The following is a 20,352-nucleotide window of genomic DNA, read 5'->3' on the forward strand; positions in this document are numbered from 1 at the left end:
TTCTAACCCTTTTGTGTGGTATGAATGGCTATTTACAACTTCCAGCTGGCTTCCTCTACCTTACCTGTGGCCTCCCTGGCCACCCTTTCCCACCACCACCGCCACACTGGGCTTCCTTGTCATCTCCTGAAATCGACATGTCTTCCCTCTTCTGGACCTGTTCCTTCCAGCTAGGATGCCCTGTGCTCCATTTCAGCTGAGTTGGGCGCCTACTTATTCTTCAAGGCCCCGTTCAAGAATTTTTTTGTAGTTTTCTTGACATAACGTGTAATCATTAGTACTTTGCACATGGATATCGTTATAGCTTATTGAATATCTATTACATGTTGGGCACTGAGAAGATACATATGAATAAGACCTAGTCCCCATTTTCAGGATGCTCACAAAACACAAACATAAAAATCTAATTATAAATAATGTAACAATTGTAGTGATTGGTATACATTACAGGAGTTGGTGGGAGGGGGGCTGGTCATTTTGGAAGGCTTCCTGGCCTTCATATACCATAATCTCATTTAATGCTCACAACAACTTCAGGAAATCAGAGTTACTCTTATAATCACTTTATAGATATGGAAACACTCAGAAGTTCCCAAGTAACCCTCATACATTGTTGGGGATGTAAAATTTGAAGCCACTTTGGAAAACAATTTGGCAGCTCCTCAAAAAGATAAACATAAAACTACCATAAGACCCAATTTTACTCCTAGGTATAGAATTATTCCTACTTGAAGTAGGTTCATTTCTACTTCAAGAGAAATGAAAACATATGTCTATGCAAATACAAGACTTGGACACAAACTTGGACACAAATGTTTCTTTTTTTTTTTTTTTTTTTTTTTTTTTTTTTGAGACGGAGTCTGGCTCTGTCTCCCAGGCTGGAGTGCAGTGGCCGGATCACTGCAAGCTCACTGCAAGCTCCGCCTCCCGGGTTTACACCATTCTCCTGCCTCAGCCTCCGGAGTAGCTGGGACTACAGGCGCCCACCACCTCGCCCGGCTAGTTTTTTGTATTTTTAGTAGAGACGGGGTTTCACCGTGTTAGCCAGGATGGTCTCGATCTCCTGACCCTGTGATCCGCCCGTCTCGGCCTCCCAAAGTGCTGGGATTACAGGCTTGAGCCACCGCGCCCGGCGTACACAAATGTTTCTAGCAGCATTATTCATAATAGCCCCAAACTGGAAATACCTAAATATCCATCAACTGGTGAACAGATAGACAAAATGTATTAGATTCATACAGTGTAATACTACTCAACTATACAGAGGAACAAAGTACTGATACATGATACAATATGATCCTCAAAAACATGGTGCTAAATGACAGAAGCAAATCACAAAAGATCACATATAATTCCATGTACATGAGACATGAAAACCAGAAAAAATCTACAAAGAATAAGTAGGCTGGGCGCGGTGGCTCACGCGTGTAATCCCAACACTTTGAGAGACCAAGGCGGGTGGATTACCAGAGCTCAGGAGTTCAAGACCAGCCTGGGCAACATAGTGAGACCTAGTCTCAACAAAAAACAAACAAAACTAGCTGGGTATGGTGGTGCATGCCTGTGGTTCCAGCTACTTGGGCTGCTGAGGCAGGAGAATCACTTGAACCCAGGAAGCAGAGTTTGCAATGAGCCGAGATGGTGCTGCACTCCAGCCTGGGTGACAGAGTAAGACCCTGCCTCAGAAACAGAGAGAGAAAGAAAGAATGAAAGAAAGAACGAAAGAAAAAGAAAAAAAAAGAGAGAGAGAGAAAGAAAAAGAAAAGAAAAAGAAAAAGAAAGATTGGTGACTGTGATTGCCTGAGGGATTAGGGTAGGAATGGGATTAATTATAAATGGGGATGAGGGCGCTTATAAATAGAGATGCAAAAATTTTCAACAAAACACAAGCAAACCAAATCCAGCAACATAAAAATAAAAAGAATTACACTTCATCGGACTTATCCCAGGAATGCAAGACTGGTTTAACATCCAAAAATCAATTAGTGTAATACGCATATCTGTAAAATAAAGAATGAAAACCACATGATCATCTTAATGATGCAGAAAAAACTTGAAAAAATTTCACACGCCTTCATGATTAAAAAAAAAAATCAAGAAACTAAAAACAAGAAACTAGGAATAGAAAAGAACTTTCTCAACCTGATAAAGAGCATCTATGAAAAACCCACAATTAGTGTCATACATAACGGTGAGATACTGAATGCTTCTCTCCCAACCCTGGCCCCAAGATCAGAAACAAGACAAGGATACCCACTCCCTCCATTGCTATTCAACACTGTACTGGAGGTTCTAGCCAAGACAATTAGGCAAGAAAATAGCATGGTGAGCAACTAGATTGATAGGAACAAGCAAAATCATCTCTATTTGCAGATAATGTAGAAAATTCTAAGGAACGCATTAAAAAATACTACTAAATGAGTTTAATAAGGTTGCAGGATACAAGATTAGTATACAAAAATCAGTAGTATTTCTATACATGGCAATGAAAAACCCAAAAAATAAAATTAAGAAAACACTGTCTTTTACAATAACACCAAAAATAATAAAATACTTAGGGATAGATTTAACAAAAGAAATGCAAAACTTATACTCTGAAAACTGCAAAGTACTAAATAATACTTTGTATTTTAATTGAATGAAATTAAATAATACCTTATTAAATGGAAAGACATTTTATATTCATGGATTGGAAGACTTAATATTGTTAAAATGGCAATATTTCCCAAATTGACTTCCAGATTCAATGTAGTCACCATCAAAATTCCAGTGGACTTTGCAGAAATTGACAAGCTGATCCTAAGATTCATATAGAAATTCGAGGGACTCAGAACAGCCAAGATAGTCTCTCTTTTTCTTTTTTTTGAGACAGAGTCTTGCTCTGTTGCCCAGGCTGGAGTGCAGTGGCGCGATCCCAGCTCACTGCAAGGTCCACCTCCTGGGTTCAGGCCATTCTCCTGCCTCAGCCTCCCGAGTAGCTGGGACTACAGGCGCCCGCAACCATGCCCGGCTAATTTTTTGTATTTTTAGATGTATATTAGAGACGGGGTTTCACCGTGCTAGCCAAGATGGTCTCGATCTCCTGATGTGATCCGCCCACCTCAGCCTCCCAAAGTGCTGGAATTACAGGCATGAGCCACTGTGCCTGGCTGATAATCTTGATAAGAAAAACGAAGCTAGAGAACTTCCCTATTTCAAAACTTACACAAAGTTACAGTAGTCAACACAAGCATAAGGATAGACAAATAGATCAATGGAATAGAATTGAGAGTCTAGAAATGAGCCCTCATTACAGTCAACTGATTTTTAAGAAGAGTTCCAAGACAATTCAATGGAGAAAGAAGAATTTTTTTCAACAAATAACTCTGGGACAATTGGATCCACATGTGAAAGAATGAAGCTGGATCCCAGTACTTTGGGAGGCTGAGGCAGGTGGATCACTTGAGGTCAGGAGTTCAAGACCAGCCTGGCAAACATGGTGAAACCTCGTCTCTACTAAAAATACAAAAATTAGCCAGGCATGGTGGTGCATGCCTGTAATCCCAGCTACTCAGGAGGCTGAGGCAGGAGAATTGCTTGAACCCGGGAGGCAGAGGTTGCAGTGAGCAGAGATGGCGCCACTGCACTCCAGCCTGGGTGACAGAGCAAGACTCTGTCTCAAAACAAAAAAAAGGAAAGAGGATGAAGTTGGACCTCCTAACTCACAACATATACAAAATTTGACTCAGAAATGCATCAAAGATCTAAATATATAAGCTAAAACTATAAAACTTTTAGAAAAAAGCAGAGGCATAAATCTTTGTGACCTTATATTAGGCAACAATTACTGACTTTTTTTTTTTTTTGAGACAGGCTCTCATCTCTCACCCAGGCTGGAGTGCAGTGATGTGAACACAGCTCACGGCAGCCTCGACCTCCTGGGCTCAAGCAGTCCTCCTGCCTCAGCCTCCTGTGTAGCTGGGACTACAGGCACTACTTGCCTGCCATCATGCTCAGTTAATTTTTAAATTTTTTATAGAGACAGGGTCTTCCTGTGTTGCTCGGGCTGGTCTTGAACTCCTGGCCTCAAGTGATCCTCCTGCCTTGCCTCTCAAAATAATAATTTCTTAAATATGACACCAGAAGCACAAGCAACAAAAGGAAGAAAATAGATAAATTGGACTTTATTAAAATCAAAAGCTTTTTTTTTTAGATGGAATCTCTCTCTGTTGCCAGGATCGAGTGCGGTGGCGCAATCTCGGCTCACTGCAACCTCCACCTCCGGGGTTCAAGTGGTTCTGCTGCCTCAGCCTCCCAAATAGCTGGGACTACAGGCACACGCCACCACGCGCAGCTGATTTTTGTATTTTGAGTAGAGACGGGGTTTCACCATGTTGGTTAGCATGGTCTCGATCTCTTGACCTCATAATCTACCCGCCTCAGCCTCCCAAAGTGCTGGGATTACAGGCGTGAGCCACCGCACCCGACCTAAAAGTAAACACTTCTTTGTTGCAAAGGACATCATCAAGAAAGTAATGAACCAACCTACAGCTAATTTTTTGAGTTTTTATAGAGACAAAGTCTCACTATGTTCCCCAGGTTGATCTTAAACTCCTGGGTTCAAGTGATCCTCCTGGCTTGGCCTCCCAAAATACTGAGATTATAAGTGTGAGCCACCATGCCTGACCTATGTCATCTCACTTATATAAAATATCCAGAATAGGCAAATGTATAGAGATTCATGGCTACTTAAGGTTGTTGGGGAGGGGAGAAGAGGAATGACTGCTAATGGACACAGGGTCTTATGGGGGTGTGATGAAAATATTCTAAAGGTGATATAGTGACGGTTCCTGTGTATTATTTAGCAATCAGTGCAACCCTTCACATTAACAAATTAAAGAAAAAACCCATGTGACCATCTCCATAGATACAGGAAAAACACTTGAAACATTCAATGCTCATTCACGATTTTTAGAAAACTGATAGCTAAATAATAATACACAGGAATTACTTTCTATAGCAAATATCAAACTTAATGGTGAAACTTTAGAAATAAGAGAAAGACACCCAGTATCATTCCTACAAATCAACATCGTATTAGTGATCCTGGACAAAGCAATAAAACAAGGAATAAGAAAAAAGCCACTGCCAGTCTGTTTAGAACTTATGCAATTAACTACAATGTTGTCCCGAACAAGGGTCATTTATTTATCAGACATTTATTGGGCATCTACCCTGTTCCAAGATTGGGTCATAACTACTGCTCCCTCCTTGTCAAGGATGTTTACCTGCCTTAAGAAATTGCTTTGTCTTTCCCTGGATGGCCAAGGCCTGGCAGGTGTGCATCTGCAGCAGGACTCTTGAGGTGCCTCAAGCTCTGGGTTGCAGCAGGGATAGAAAAGCAAACCTTTCAGGGGGTTTTAACTGAGAGTTTCAAAGGGCTCAACAGTGTGACAATACTTTTTTGTTATGTATATTAAGCTGCTTACTTTGCTTGTAGATCCTTCCACAGATCCTGGAAGAGAGAACAGGTAATAAAACTGAACTTTGGAAAATCTAAGATACTGAGAATCATAAAAAGAACCAAAAGGGCTCTTCACTCATTTGTTTCACAGAATTTTCCTTTTTTTTTTTTTTTTTTTATTTGAGGCAGAGTCTCACTGTGTCACCCAGGCTAGCGTGCAGTGGCGCAATCTTGCCTCACTGCAACTTCCGCCTCTAGGGTTCAAGCAATTCTCGTGCCTCAGCCTCCTGGGTAGCTGGGACTACAGGCGCCCGCCACCACACCAGGTTAATTTTTGTAGTTTTAGTAGAGACAGGGTTTTGCCATTTTGGACAGGTGGCTGGTCTCGAACTCCTGACCTCAAGTGATCCGCCTGCCTCTGCCTCCCAAAGTGTTGGGATTACAGGCATGAGCCACCGAGCCTGGCCCACAAACCTTTTTTGAGCATCTACTATGTGCCTGCCTCTGCCTGGTGCTAGGGAAACTATGCCCCCTGACTTTATGGAGCTTACAGCCAATTCTAATTCCAACCAACCATATAAAGTTTATGGATTTGAACACATATTTAAACAAACACCTTTTTTTTTTTTTTTTTTTTTTTTTTTTTGAGACGGAGTCTTGCTCTGTTGCCCAGGCTGGAGTGCAGTGGCCGGATCTCAGCTCACTGCAAGCTCCGCCTCCCGGGCTTATGCCATTCTCCTGCCTCAGCCTCCCGAGTAGCTGGGATTATAGGCGCCCGCCACCACGCCCGGCTAGTTTTTGTGTGTGTGTGTGTGTGTGTGTTTTTAGTAGAGATGGGGTTTCACCGTGTTAGCCAGGATGGTCTTGATCTCCTAACCTCATGATCCGCCCGTCTCGGCCTCCTAAAGTGCTGGGATTACAGGCTTGAGCCACCGTGCCCGGCCAAACACCTTTGAGCCTCTATGTGCTGGCTGGTAGATCCCAAACTTCAGTGCTCATCAGAATCAGAGGGCTTGTTAGAGTACAGCTTGCTGGGCTCCATCCCTAGAATTTCTGATTCAGTAGGTCAGGGGTGGGACCTAAAAATGGACATTTCTGGGCCAGGTGTGGTGGGTCATGCCTGTAATCCCAGCACTTTGGGAGACCAAGGCAGGTGGCTCACCTGAGGTGAGGAGTTCGAGACCAGCCAGACCAATATGGAGAAACCCTGTCTCTACTAAAAATACAAAATTAGCCGGGTGTGGTGGCGTATGCCTGTAATCCCGGCTACTTGGGAGGCTGAGGCAGGAGAATTGCTTGAACCTGGGAGGCAGTGGTTGCAGTGAGCTGAGATTGCATCATTGCACCCTAGCCTGGGCAACAAGAGTGAAACTCCATCTCAGAAAAAAAAAAAAGGGGGCATTTCTAGCAAGCTCCAAGGTGATGTTGAGAATGCTGGTCAGGAGGACACCACTTTGATGACCACTGCACCGGAAAACATGCAATGCCCACACTGGGATTCAGACATTGCAAAATGTAAAAAAGAAAGAAAGCAATCCCTATTCCTGAGGAGCTCACAGCCCAGGGGATTCACTCACTTGTTCATTCATTTGTTCAACAAATTAGGGCCTTGTGTGCATAACATCATTTAGCTTCCAGCCAAGCGTGGTGGCTCACACCTGTAATCCCAGCACTTTGGAAGGCAGGTGGATCACTTAAGCCCATGAGTTTGAGACCAGCCTGGACAACATAGTGAAACCCCATCTCTATAAAAAATACAAAAATTAGCCGGATGTGGTGGTGGCATGCTTGTAGTCCCAGCCCTTTGTGAGGCTGAGCTGGAAGGATCACCTGATCCCAGAAGGTCTAGGGTGCAGTGAGTCATAATCATGCCACTGCACTCCAGCCTGGGCAACAGAGTGAGGCCCCATCTCAAACAACCAAAAAAAAGCCACAAACAAAAATCATTTATTAGATTGGTGCAAAAGTAATTGCAGTTTTCGCCATTAAAAGTGATGGCTGGCCGGGCGCGGTGGCTCAAGCCTGTAATCCTAGCACTTTGGGAGGCCGAGACGGGCGGATCACAAGGTCAGGAGATCGAGACCACCCTGGCGAATACGGTGAAACCCCGTCTCTACTAAAGAATACAAAAAACTAGCCGGGCGACGAGGCGTGCGCCTGTAGTCCCAGCTACTCGGGAGGCTGAGGCAGGAGAATGGCGTAAACCTGGGAGGCGGAGCTTGCAGTGAGCTGAGATCCGGCCACCGCACTCCAGCCTGGGCGACAGAGCCAGACTCCGTCTCAAAAAAAAAAAAAAAAAAAAAAAGTGATGGCTATGTGGTTTCCAGCAAAACTCTATAAAGTAGGTATTGTTATTAGCCCCATGTTTACAAATGAGGAAATTGAGATTCAGAGAGGTAGGGCAATGTGTACAAAGTCACACAGCATGTGATGGAGCCCAGGCTGTGCACCCCCAGGAAGCCCTACTCTTAACCTCTAGCCAAACCTCATGTATTATAAATATGTGGTTTATGAAATTGTTAATGTCACCATCAAGGAAGAACGGAATGCTCTGGGAGCTTGGATATACTCCATTTGTGGAAGGACGGACTCCATCTATGGAAGGATGGACTCAGAGAAGGTTGGGGATGGGCCTGAAGGAGACGTTTGCCAAAAGAAAGAAGGGGAGAAGGTTGCACAGCAGGCAGAAGGAGCTCTTTGGGAAAAGGCCAGGTGGCTCCATGGTTAAAATATGTGAGGTGGGCAGATTGCCTGAGCTCAGGAGTTCACCACCAGCCTGGGCAACATGGTGAAACCCTGTCTCCACAAAAATACAAAAAATTAGCCTGGTGTGGCAGCATATGCCTGTAGTCCCAGCTACTTGGGAGGCTGAGGCAAGAGAATCGCTTGAACCCGGGAGGTGGAGATTGCAGTGAGCCGAGATCACGCCACTGCACTCCAGCCTGAGTGACAGAGTGAGACTCCATCTAAAAAAAACAAAAAACAAAACAAACATAGAATAGAGCGTCCCAGTACATCTCAATTCACTGATTCTAAGGCTTGTGCCAGTCCTCAAATGACCACAGCAAAGGGTGACCAGCAGGATGCCCAGTGTATCCATTGGCTGGTGGTGGTGTTGACCTAGTTATGGCCACATACCCCTTCCTGGAGTGTGTAGTCCCTCAATTAAAGGGATCCCTGACCACTCTAAGAGTGTTTGCCTGGTCAGCACTTTCTAGGCCTCTGCCCAGACAGGTTATTTTCCCAGCATGGGGACCACTGCCCTCTGGTGGCCACTTTGCCAAATGCAGCAACTGGGAAAAGCTAACTTTTATTGAGATCTCTTTAGAGACCAGGTTTTAGTCTATGTCATCTTTTCGAAAACCTTTTAGAATAGGCATTATTATAACCAGTGAGGCTCAAAGAGGTGAATTTACTTATGTGAGGTCACACAGCTAGTAAGGGTGAGCAGGAGAGGCACTTCACCTGGTGATACAACTAGACTGCAACATGGTCATCTAAGCTCCAAGGACCATGCTTATGACTTCCATGTGGTCCAGCCTCCTAACTGACATTATGGGGGCTCCATTCTGACCTTTGAGATTTCCTGTGTGTGTACACTGCCAGATGCTGGAGAAACAAAGACATAGTCTTTTGCCCACAAACAATCTGACTAGTAGTCCCTCAAATATAAACTGTGAGAAGACACCTGGCTTCCGGAGCAGCAAAGGAAGCATGATATGCATGTGTGTGTATTTGGTATTCTAAGGAAACAGGCCCCTGGGGAAACCTATAGGCAGTGTCCCAGCCACAAGGAATCCTCTTCCCAGACAATGCATCCCCTGAGGCCAGCAATCCCCTACCCCACCACCACTACTAGGCTGTACTTTCAGGTCCCTGGGACAAGCCTGATACTGCTATTTCTTCTTCTTCTTTCTTCTTTCTCCTTCTCCTTCTCCTTCCTTCTTCTTCTTCTTCCTTCTTCCTTCTTCTTTTTTTTTTTTTTGAGATGGAGTCTTGTTCTTTTGCCTAGGCTGGAGTGTAATGGTGCGACCTGGGCTCACTGCAACCTCTGCCACCTGGGTTCAAGTGATTCTCCTCCTTCAGCCTCCTGAGTAGCTGAGACTACAGGCACCCGCCACCACACCCAGCTAATTTTTTGTATTTTTAGTAGAGATGGGGTTTCACCATGTTAGCCAGGATGGTCTTGATCTCCTGACCTCGTGATCTGCCCGCCTTGGCCTCCCAAAGTGCTGGGATTACAGGTGTGAGCCACCACATCCAGCCTAATTTTCGTATTTTTTTTTTTAAGAGATGGAGTCTCACTACATTTGCCCAGGCTGGTCTCAAACTCCTGGGCTCAAGCCATCCTCCTGCCTCAGCCTTCCAAAGTTTTGGGATTACAGGTATGAGCCACTATGCCTGGCCTCATTATTTCTCTATTTACACAAATCTTCCTCATGGTCTGAGCCCTTTCAGGATCATCGCCTTCTCTCGAGCTCTGTAACCCCGGCAGGGCCACCAGTCACCAGGTTCCTTGGAGGTACTAGGGAAGCTTTTGTGGATAAATGGCCATGAACTTGCAATACAGTTGATCTGCTGTCACTTCTGACGTGATGGTTATTGTCAGGAAAATGCTCACCAGTGTGAAGGTCATTCACATTCCTTTGACCCAGACATACCCATCTCTTTTCGTGTTGCCAGCTTTTTTTTGAGACAGAGTCTTGCTCTGTTGCCCAGGCTGGAGTGCAGTGGCACAATCTTGGCTCACTGCAACCTCCACCTCCTGGGTTCAAGTGAGTCTCATACCTCAGCCTCTCGAGTAGCCAGGACTACAGGCGCACGCCACCAAGCCCAGCTAATTTTTGTATTTTTATTATTTTATTTATTTATTTATTTATTTATTTATTTATTTATTTATTTGTTTGTTTATTTTAGTAGAGATGAGGTTTCACCAGGCTGGTCTTGAACTCCTGACCTCAAGTGATCTGCTCTCCTCAGCCTCCCAAAGTGCTAGGATTACAGGCATGAGCCACTGCGCCCAGCTGCCAGCACCTTTTTTCCAAGTGTCCAAGGCAGTAGTTTCCCCTAAAATCAATTCATGAATTTTTATTGAGCACCTAGTAGGAAGGCAAAACACAGGTGGAGGAAAATTTTAGAGGTAGAACTTCATGCCTTTTATTAAGAACCTGCAAGGTACATGGAATTGTCTTAAGCCTGTTACTCCTCACATCACCCCAGTTGGGAGGGGAAGATGAATCCTTTTTTAGATGAGAAAGCAGCTTGGAGAGGGACAGGGACATATCCAGAATCACAGAGTAAGAGGCAGAGCTGAGATTTGAAGACAGGTCTAGCCTGATGACACCATCTCCACTTCTGTGCCTGTGGTCCTCAAAGTGTACTCCCCAGACCAGCAGCATCAGGATTACCTGGGTAGTTGTTAGAAATGCAGATGACTGGCCCAGCGTGGTGGCTCACGCCTGTAATCCCAGCAATTTGGGAGGCCGAGGCGGGCGGATCACCTGAGGTCAAGAATTCAAGACCAGCCTGGCCAACATGGTGAAACCCTGTCTCTACTAAAAATACCAAGAATTAGCCGGGCACAGTGGCAGGCGCATGTAATCCCAGCTACTCAGGAGGCTGAGGCAGGAGAATCGCTTGAACTCAGGAGGTGGATGTTGCAGTGAGCCAAGATCGCACCATTGCACTCCAGCCTTGGAGACAGAGCAAGGCTCTGTCTCAAAAAAAAAAAAAAAAAAAAAATGCAGATGACTGGGTCCCATCCCACATCAACTGAATCTGAAATTCTGGATGTTGGCCCCAGGAGTCTGCATTTTAATAAGTCCTCCAGGTGATTCAGATGCACACTCAAGTGTGAGAACTGCTGACCTATGCTGAGGTGGTCTCCGTGGTCCAGGTGCCCATGCTTAGATGGGAACGACCCCCAACTGGTACATACACAAACAGCTCCCATCAAGACAAATTCCATAATAGCAACAGTGGAGGGAGAATCATTCTGGGGGTTCTGGAAAGGTTTCACGGAAGAGGTAACATTTGAACTTGACCATAATGAATTGAAGGACTTTCAAGATCATAAATGGAAGAAAAGGGCTTTCAGGTAGAATGGAAGCAAGGAAGCCAGAAAATACCTGTTCACAAAATGGGAATATAGGTCAATTCATGACATGCTTTGCCTGCTAGGCTGAGAGGTCTTGCCCTTATCCTGGAGGCAGTGGGGATCCCTGGTAGCTTTTTGAGCACAGGTGTACTCATAGCTCCAAGTCCCTATATGTCATTGCCCAACAACAGTGCTTTCTTTTTTTTTTTTTTTTTTTTTTTTTGAGACTCCCACCCAGGCTGGACTGCAGTGGCACAATCTTGGCTCACTGCAACCTCCGCCTCCTGGATTCAAGCAATTCTCTGTCTCAGCCTCCTGAGTAGCTGGAATTACAGGCATCTGCCATCATGCCTGGCTAATTTTTTTGTATTTTTAATAAAGGTGGGTCTTCACCATCTTGGCCAGGCTGGTCTTGAAATCCTGACCTCATGATCCACCCACCTCAGCCTCCCAAAGTGCTGGGATTACAGGCGTGAGCCACCGTGCCCGGCCAACAGTGTTTTCTTACTTACCCATCATGGTAGGCAGAATAATGCTCTACTCCCAAAAGATATCCAATGTCCTAATCCCCCGAACCTGTGAATCTGTGATATTACATGGCAACGGAAAATTAAGATTACAGGCGATAAGACTGCAAATCAGCTGACCCTGAGATGGGGAGATTATATTGGATTATCTAGGTAGACCTAACATAATCATAGTCCTGACTGGTCACAGTGGCTCATGCCTGTAATCCTAGCATTTTGGGAGGCCAAGGCAGGCGGATCATCTGAGGCTAGGAGTTTGAGACCAGCCTGACCAACATGGTGAAACCTGGTGTCTACTAAAAATACAAAAAAAAAAATTAGCCGAGCATGGTGGCGTGTGCCTGTAATCCCACCGACTCAGGAGGCCGAGGCATGAAAATTGCTTCAGCCTGGGAGGTGGAGGTTGCAGTGAACCAAGATCACACCACTGCACTCCAGCCTGGGTGACAATTTGAGACTCTGTCTCAAATAATAATAATAATAATAATAATAATAATAATAATCATGATCATAGTCTGTTTGTTTTTTGAGACAGGGTCTCATTCTGTTGCCCAGGCTGGAGTGCAATGGTGTGGTCACAGTTCTTCGCAGCCTCAACCTCCCTGGGCCCAGGTGATCCTCCCGCCTCAGCCTCTCAAGTAGTTGGGACTACAGGCGTGTGCCACCACACCCACCAAATTTTTGTAGAGATGGAGTTTTGCCATGTTGCCCAGGCTGATCTTGAACTCCTGGGCTCAGGTGACTTGCCTGCCTCAGCATCCCAAAGTTCTGGGATTATAGGAGTGGGATACCATACCCGGCCAATTGCAGTTAAATTGAGTGGTCAGGATAAGCCTCCCTGAGATGGTGGCATTTGGGCTAAGACTTGGCAGAAAGAAGTGAGAACATTGGCCATGTGGATATCTGCGGGAAGAGCATGTCAGGCAGGAGGAGTAGCCAGCGCAAAGGTCCTGGGGCACAAGTGTGCCGAGTGAACACTAAGGAACACTAAGGAAGTCAGTGTGACTGGAGCAGTGGAGGAGAGGGAGTGTGAGAAGGCATGAGGTCAGAGGAAGGCAAATTACGTAAGGCCTTCAGGCCATGCAAGGGCTTGGCTTTTGGCCTGAGTGAGAGGCATTAGAGGGTTTTGCAGAGTGCAATGACATAATCTGGTATCAGAGTCACTTGCTGGTCAGTTGATAATACGCTATAAGCCAGGCACGGTGGCTCACACCTGTAATCCCAGCATTCTGAGAGGCCGAGATGGGCGGATCACTTGAGCTCAGGAGTTCAAGACCAGCCTGGCTAACATGGTGAAGCCCCATCTCTACTAAAAATACAAAAATTAGCTGGGCATGGTAGTACATGCCTGTAATTCCAGCTACTCGGGAGGATGAGGCATGAGAATTGCTTGAAGCTGGGAGGTTGCAGTGAGCCAAGATTGTGCCACTGCACTCCAACTTGGGCAACAGAGGAGACCCTGTCTCAAAAAAAAAAAAAAAAAAAAAGAAGAAGAAGAAGAATAGGCTGTAGAGGAGCAAGGGTGGAAGCAGAGAGCACAGTGAGGCCTCCTGCAGTGATCCAGGCAAGAGGTCATGGTGCTTGGACCAGGTCACTAGCAGTGGAATGATGAGGAGTGGGGTTCTGGATATATTTTAGGGCTAGAGCCAATGGATTTCATGATGTGGGGTGTGAGAGAAAGAGAGTCAAGAATCTAATAATACCATCAAGAATGTTCATCCTGAACACTAGAGAATGGAAGTTGTGGGCTGGGCATGGTGGCTCACGCCTGTAATCCCAGCGCTTTGGGAGGCTGAGGTGGGCGGATCATGAGGTCAGAAATTCAAGACCAGTATGACCAACATGGTGAAACCCTGTCTCTACTAAAAAATACAAAAATTAGCTGGGCATGGTGGCACACCCCTGTAATCCCAGCTACTTGGGAGGCTGAGGCAGGAGAATCGCTTGAACCCGGGAGGTGGAGGTTGCACTGAGCGAAGATTGCACCACTGCACTCCAGCCTGGGCAACAGAACGAGACTCTGTCTCAAAAAAAAAAAAAAAAAAAAAAAAAAAACAGGAAGCTGCCACCAGTTTAGATGAGGAAGAGGTATGTGCATGTGCGTGCATGTGTGCATGTGTGTGTGTGTAGGTGCTTTGGGTAAGGAAGCCAGGAATTCAGCTTTGCATAGGTTAAGTTCAAGATGGCCTACCAGACTTCCAGGCAGACATGTCAGGAAGCAGTTGGATATAGTAATCTGCAGGTCAAGGGAGAGGGTCCAGGCTGGAGTTACAAGCTGGGAATCACCAGGATCTAGATGATATTTAAAGCCATGGGACTGGGTGGAATACCCAAGGGAGTGAGCGTGGAGAGTGGAGAGGAGTCCTCAGTGCTGAGAAATCAGAAAGAAGAGGAGGAACCAACCAAGGAGTTCAAGAAGGGGCCACTAGTGACAGAGGAAGAAAATCAAAGAAGTGTGGTGTCTTGGGGCCAAGTGAAGAAATGGGGGAGACGTTAGGCAGCAGCTGGAGGGGCTGCAGTAAAACAAAACAAAAAAGGCTTTGAGCACTGACCTCTGGCTTCAGCGAGCAGGGGGTCACTGGTGGCCTTGATGAGAGCAGTTCAGTGGCTGGTGGGAGCAAAATCCTGATCAGGCGGAGTTTAAGAGAATATCGCAAGGCCAGGCATGGTGGCACGCACCTGTAGTTGCAATGACTCTGGAGGTTGAGGCGGGAGGATCGGTCAAGGTTATAGAGCTATGATCACACTACTGTGCTCCAGCCTGGGTGACAGAGCGAGACCCTGTCTCTAACCAGTGGCGTGATCAAAGCTGTTTATAGCCTCATACTCCTGGGCTCAAGCAATCCTCCCACCTCAGCCTCCTGAGTAGCAGAACATAGCAGGACTACAGACACGTGAGATCACACCTGACTAATTTTTTAATTTTTTGTAGAAGCGAAGTCTCACTGTGTTGCCCAGGTTGGTCTGAAACTCCTGGGCTCAAGTGATCTGTACGCCTCCGCCTCCCAAAGGAATGAGCCATTGTGCCCGACTCCTTGATGGTTTGATTTTATCTGGAAAAAAATCTTGCTCCAGAGAGCAAGCATCCCAGGACCTCTCTGAGCTCATTTCTTACCCTCCCCACTGCTTCACCCCAGCAGCATCCTGGACCCTCCTCTTGGCACGTGGCAGTTTGCCAGTGAACCAAAATCAAGCACGAGAATCTAATAATACCATCAGAGGTGTTTAAACCAGAGCGACTCCATCTTGAATAGGGGCTAAGGCTGAGACCCACTGGCCTGCATTCCCAGAAAGTTGGGCATTCTAAGTCACAGGATGAGATACAGATCACAAAGAAGTTGCTGATAAAACAGGCTGTGGTAAAGAAGCCAGCCAAAATCCACCAAAACCAAGATTGCTCCAAAAGTGACCTCTGGTCATCCTCACTGTTGATTATATGCTAATTATAATACGGTAGCCTGCCAAGAGACACTCCCACCAGTGCCATGACAGTTTACAAATGCCATGACAATGTCAGGAAGTTACCCTAAAGGGTCTAAAAAGGGAAGGAACCCCTGGTTCTGAGAACTGCCCACCCCTTTCTGGGAAAACTCATGAATAATCCACCCTTGTTTAGCATATAATCAAGAAATGACCATAAAAATGGGCAACCGGTAGCCCCTGGGGGCCGCTTTGCCTACGGGTTGGCCATTCTGTATTCCTTTACTTTCCTAATAAACTTGTTTTCACTTGACTCTATGGACTCACCCCAAATTCTTTTTTGTGCGAGATCCAAGAACCCGCTCTTGGGGTTTGGACCCCTTTCCGGTAACAATACCAGCAGAGGACTGTTTGAGTAGTTGCTCCTGACTCTATATTTATTGATTGTATGCAGAAATGAGGAGAAGTTATCTTGAGAGGTTCTATTTTAAAAATTATGGCACTGAGAGTACAGTATTAAATGCATTAGGTACATCAAACACTTGGAATCCTTATAGTTTTCTCTCCTTCTCTATTTTGATCCAATATAAACATAGTCTTGGGCATGGCATAATATCAAACACCCATAGATTACTTAAAGATTACCCCAAACCTGGAAGTTCAGAAAAAATTTCACTGTAATTGAATTGTTCACATAATATTTAAGTAAAAACAAAAAGTTATTTTACTTAAAAAGAGAGAGCGAGAGAGAATGGCCAGGCTCAGTGGCTTAGACCTATAATTCCAGCACTTTGGGAAGCTGAGGAGGGAGCATCACTTGAGCCCAAGAGTTCGAGACCAGCCTGGGCAAAGTGAGACCCCTGTTCCCTGACCTCCACATAAAAATTAAAAGTTAGCCCAGTGTGGTGGCACGCATCTGTGGTCTCAGGTATCTGGGCGGCTGAGATGGGAGGACCCCTTGAGCCCAGGAGGTTTAGACTATAGTGAGCCATGATCATGTCACTGCACTCCAGCCCGGGTGACAAAGTGAGACCCTGTCTCAAAATAATAACAATAAAACAAAACAAAAAGGCTTTGAAGTCATACAGACCTGGGATGGAATCCTGGTGATATAACTTGTTCATTCTGAGTTTACACAAATTAATCTCTTTGAGCTTTCATTTCACTGAGATGGGAAGCGTAACATCACCTACCGCATAGGGCTGCTGTGAGCATTGAGTGGGTGTTGAGTGAGCTATTGCTTGTATAGCCCTTGGCCCTGTGACTAGTACATAGTAAATGCTCAATAAATAAATAAATAAGTGTGCCAGAGCCCCAGATAAGGAAACAGATGATTACAGTCCACAGTGATAATTGCTGTGGTGGGGGATACTGGGTCCTGTAGGAGTCCAGAGTAAGGACGTCAAGGAAGGGTTCTTGGAGGAATTGACATCTAAGTTGGCCAGCTGAAAGGAGGTGGGAGAGCATTACAGACAGACGGGAGAAATGCAGGAGCTCAATCATAGTAGGGACAGAGAGGCGAGAGATCAGCCTGTGAATGGCAGGAGCAACAAGACCGTACAAGGCTAGACATTCCCGAAAGGAAGTTTGGCTTTTACTCAGAGAGCAATGGCGGAGCACTGAAGAATTCTAAGCAGAGGAGCAACAGAACAGATATGCAAGATTAGGGGCAGGGAGACCAGCGAGGAAGTGAGAAGTAGCGGTGGTCTGGACTGGGGTTGGCCTGCAGATGGAGAAGGTGGTCTCACTGGTGAGACTAGTGACAAGACTTGTTTGAGCGGAGCTTGATAGAAGGGAGGAGAGGATGACTCCGAGGGGGTGCATGGTGGTGCACCCCCTCAGAGGGACAGAAAACAATCTGTGCAAGCGGTGGGCATACGAGATGGTGAGTTAAGTTTTGGACCCGTAGAGTTTGAGATGTCTGTCTGTGAGACGGTAAAATGAAACTGTCTCATAGGCGGCTGGATACATAGATCTTGAACTAAAGAGTCCAGGCTGGAAATACAGCCTTGGAAGATGTGGTTGGCTCAGTAACGGCTCCCAAAGATATCCAGGTCCTAATCCATGGAACCTGTAAATGGCACTTATATAGCAAAATAAACTTTGCAGATGTGATTAAATTTAGGATTTTGAGATGAGGAGATTATCCTGGATTATTTGGATAGGCCCTAGATATAATCACAGATGTCCTTATAAGAGGGAGGCTGAGCACTTTGGGAGGTCCAGGTGGGCGGACTACTTGAGGTCAGGAGTTCGAGACCCACCTGGCCAACATGGTGAAACTCTGTCTCTACTAAAAATACAAAAAAATAAAAATAAAAATAAAAAATAAAAAAATTAGCCAGGTGTGGTGGCATGTGCCTGTAATTCCAGCTACTCGGGAGGCTGAGGCACAGAAATCCATTGAACCTGGGAAGCAGAGGTTGCAGTGAGCTGAGATCATACCACTGCACTCCAGCCTGGGCGACAGAGCAAGATCATGTCTCTAAAAAAAAAAAAGAGAGAGAGAGGTTGAATTAGCTGGGCGTGGTGTCATGCACCTGCAGTCCCAGCTACTTGGGAGGCTGAGGTGGGAGGATCGCAAAAGCCCAGGAGGTTGAGACTTCAGTGAGCTGTGATTACTCCACTGCTTGGAGTGACAGAACAAGACCCTGTCTCGAAAGAAAAAAAAAAAAGAGGGGGCCGGGCGCCGTGGCTCACGCCTGTAATCCCAAAACTTTGGGAGACCGAGGCGGGAGGATCTCCTGAGGTCAGGAGTTCGAGACCAGCCTGACCAACACTGAGAAACCCCATCTCTACTAAACATACAAAATTAGCCTGGCGTAGTGGCGCATGACTGTAATCCCCGCTACTCTGGAGGCTGAGGCGGGAGAATCGCTTGAACCTGGGAGGCGGAGGTTGTGGTGAGTTGAGATCGCACCATTGCACTTTAGCCTGGGCAACAACAAGAGTGAAACTCCGTCTCAAAAAAGAAAAAGAAGAGAGGTGGGGAGGCTGGGAGAAATTTGACCACAGGGAAGAAGGCAAGTAAAATGCTTGAAGATACTGCTGCCCTTGAAGGTGGAAGGTGCCGTAAGCCAAAGAATGCAAAAAATACAGCTCTCAAAGCCGGAAAAGCAAGAAAACAGATGCTCCCTTATAGCATCCAGAGGGAGTACAGCCCCGCTGATACCTTGGTTTTAGCCCGGTGAAAGTCATTTCAGACTTGTGACCTCCAGAAATGTAAAAGAATAAATGTGGCCAGGCGCGGTGGCTCATGTCTGTAATCCCAGCACTTTGGGAGGCCGAGGTGGGGGGGATCAGCTGAGGTCAGGAGTTTGAGACCAGCCTGGCCAACATGGCGAAACCCCGTCTCTACTAAAAAATACAAAAATTAGCTGGGTGTGGTGGCACATGCCTGTAATCCCAGTTACTTGGGAGGCTGAAGGAAGTTAGTGGTGATTTGTTAGAACAGCAACAGGAAACTAGTACAGAAGACATCAACATTACCGTTGGGCTTGGATGAGGAAATCCAGGAAGGCTGAAAGGGTGAGACACGCAGAGAATTTAGCAGAGAGCTCCCAACGACTCCAGCATTTAGGATTCCTGCGGAGGAAGCGCATCTCAGAAAGGGCTCTTGGAGCAGCCAGAGGAAGGAGGGCCACCAAGTAAAATAGTTCTCCTAGGATTCAGGGGCAAGGGTGTTTCAAGGAGAAGGGAGTGGTTAACATTGTCAGGTGCTCCTAGAAGTCCAGCAAGAAAAGTGCCTGAGTCCAGGAGTTTGAGGCTGCTGTGAGCTATGATCATTGCATTGTACTTCAGCCTGGGCGACAGATTGAGACCTCGTCTCTAAAAATAAATAACAAGAAAAGTGCCTGTTTGGTTTCAAGAGAAGTTGACCTTGAAAGGAACTGTTGGAATAGTTGTCTTCTCTATGAGATGGTACACATTTTTTTCAACTTTTAATTCTTCTTTCTTTCTTCCTCTCTCTCTCTCTCTTTCGAGACAGGGTCTCACTTTGTCACCCAGGCTGGAGTGCAATGGCACAATCTCAGCTCACTGCCTCCTTGACCTCCCAGGTTAAAGTCATTTTTCCTGCCTCAGCCCACCAAGTAGCTGGGACTACAGGCAAGAGCCACTATGCAGCAGGGCTAATTTTTGTATATTTTGTAGAGACAAGGTTTCACCATGTTGCTCAGGCTGACCTTGAACTCCTCCTGAACGATCCGCTCACCTCGGCTTCCCAAAGTGCTAAGATTATAGGCGTGAGCCACCGTGCCCGTCAACTTTTAATTCTATTACACAGTAGTATATGGTCATTGTATAAAAGTTAGGATATACAGATTCACCAAAAGAAAACAAATTACTCATAATGTCTTCAGCTAGTAACATTTTAGTGCATATCTTTCCGGGTTTTTTCTTTATTTTTTCTTTTCTTTTCTGTGCGAGAAAAGAAAAGATTCTCTAAATTGCCGCCCTGTGGAGTAAAATACCACGAGGCCATTTTAAGAGGGGGAAATTCAGGCTTAGAGAAGCAAGCAATTTATCCAAAGTAACCAAGATTGGAATCTAGGTTCCTCTGACTTCAAAATCAATGTTCCTTGCTGCGGTGCTTTCCTAGTTTTTTACTTGGATAACTTTCCCCCAGAGGACCTCAGGCTTCAAAACTAAACCTAAGTGGATTTCTAACCTGAACCCCATCCGTCATCCGCCCCAAAGGATGGTGGGCCAGGTTAAGGGGCGAAAGGCAGGAGCAGGAAGAGTAAAGGCGAGGGTGCGATCGATGGTCTGGTAAGAGGGAACTGGTACACGCACGTGTTCGGTTCTTCGCAACATCACGAGCAAGCGGGCATCAAGCTTCCCATTGTACAGATACGGAAACTGAG

This window comes from Piliocolobus tephrosceles, chromosome 1 (assembly GCF_002776525.5).
Source record: "Piliocolobus tephrosceles isolate RC106 chromosome 1, ASM277652v3, whole genome shotgun sequence".
Taxonomy (NCBI): domain Eukaryota; kingdom Metazoa; phylum Chordata; class Mammalia; order Primates; family Cercopithecidae; genus Piliocolobus; species Piliocolobus tephrosceles.